The sequence below is a fragment of the Aureococcus anophagefferens genome (genome assembly GCF_000186865.1).
Source record: "Aureococcus anophagefferens unplaced genomic scaffold AURANscaffold_20, whole genome shotgun sequence".
NCBI classification, from domain to species: Eukaryota; class Pelagophyceae; order Pelagomonadales; family Pelagomonadaceae; genus Aureococcus; species Aureococcus anophagefferens.
Window position 1 is genome coordinate 113,108 of NW_008705580.1, and position 1,978 is coordinate 115,085.

Below are 1,978 nucleotides of genomic sequence, written 5' to 3' on the forward strand. Positions count from 1 at the left end.
GTAATGCCCGCCGGAGCCAGCAGCCGACGCGAACGCGCCCCCGGAAGGCACGGGGAGACCCGCAGGGCCCCTTACCCGTCCTTGTCCATGACGGAGTCGGCGAGGGCCTGGAGGAGCGTGTCCGCGTCTCGGACGCGGACGAGGCGGACGTGGCCCGGCGTGTACTTGTCCTTGAAGGTCACGGTCGAGGGCGCGAGCTTGCGCTTCTCCCACTCGACGTCGACCTCCTCCTCGACCTCGCCGACGGAGACGTCCTCGCCCTTGCGCTGCGTGAGCGACCGCCGGCGCTGCGCGAGGCTCAGGCCCGCGTTCTTCGTGCACACGTAGACGAAGACGCCGGGCTTGTCCGGGAGGGGCACGCAGTCGACGCGCCAGGGTAGGGACTGGTGGTGGAGGTGGGGCATGCGCATGGCCGGGGACCCGTAGGACCTGCGCCGGAAACGACCGGTGGCGCGCCCCGTCCGGCGAAAGCTGCGAACCTCTCTTCGCTCGGTCGCGTCGGCGTCGATTCGACCGATGCTTCGCAGTGTTCTCTCGGCGAGTTCTTTTGAGACAAAAAAACATGTCGACATCGTGCAACAACCATGCATGTTGAAGTCGCGTCGAACGTTCGCGTGTCCCGCCCGGCGGCGGACACGCAGACGAAGAGCCGGCCCGGCGCGAGCACGCCTGTGCCGAAACCAAATCTTCAACCCGACTTCAATGTGCGCGTACGCGACAGTTTTGACGCAAGCTTTTCGGCTGTGCTTCGAGAACTCGACGAGAGCAATCGATTCGTCCAAAAATCAGCCGAATCGACTTCGATTTGACCGAGCTAGAGAATTCTCAAGTTTGGTCAGGACCACCCAAACCAGTGGTTGGTTTCGGCACAGGAGCACGCGGCACACCTCCTGGTTCATGCGCAGCACCTCCTGGTAGGAGTTGAGCGAGCTGAAGAGGCTGTCGAGGCACGCCTTCTCGACGATGAGGTGGAAGTAGTCGTCGGGGTAGCGGTCCATCTTCCGCGCGTCCATGACGAGGTACTGGAGCCTGCGCGGGGCGACTCGGCGTCGCTTCGACGCGAGCGCGCCGCGCGCGCGCGCTCCGGAAGGAGCGTCCACGCGTCGAGACCGCTCCGAGCGACGATCGCTCGTCCAAAACAAGGCCGAAACGAGCGGACGGCGGCCGAGCGAGGCGCCTTCGACGTCGGGAAGGTCGCGCCCGTGTCCCGCCCTGGCTGGAGCTGCGGGTTGTCCTCGTAGCGCGCCTGCATGAAGCTGATGACGACCTTGCCTGTGGCGGGGGCGGGCAGCGTGGCCCGCGCGCGGCGAGGCGGGGGGCCGCGCGGGCGACGCGCAGACGTCGACGCTCCAGATCATCGAGAAGCCCTTCGCGAAGAGCTGCTCGCTCACGAGGCTGTTGCCGCAGCCGACGACGAGGGTCCGGTCCGTCGTCGCGGCGAGGTCCTCGCCGCCGTAGGTCTCGATGACGGGCCAGAGGTCCTCGAGGTCGCAGTACCAGTCGAAGGAGTAGTGGCTCCCGTGGGCCTTGCGCTCGGCGTTGTAGCGCTGGTCCCAGTAGTAGGGCTCGCCGTAGGGCAGCGCCTCGTCGGGCATCTTGATGGCCATGGCGCGGACGCGGGGCGAGCACGCGCCGGCCGCGCGTTGCGAGGCGGGCTGCCCCGCCGCCGGCGCCGACGCTCTTAATGTTTGAAACGGCACCTTGACGGAACCATACGATACGATGGCTTTTTAAAAACACGCTAGGCCTCCTCGGCGTGCGTGTCGGCGAGGGCGAGGAGCTCCGCGGTGAGGTCGGCGAGCTGGTCCGCGTCGACGCCCGCGCGCGCCGCGGCGGCCTTGGCCGCGCCGGTGCGCTTCGCGCACGAGGTCGCGAGGTCGCGGAGCGGCGCGGCCGCGGCGGGCCCCGCGGCGCGGAGCCGCGCGGCGGCCGGCGCGCCGTCGTCGGGCGCGCGGTCGCGCCGGGCCCAGAAGAGGCC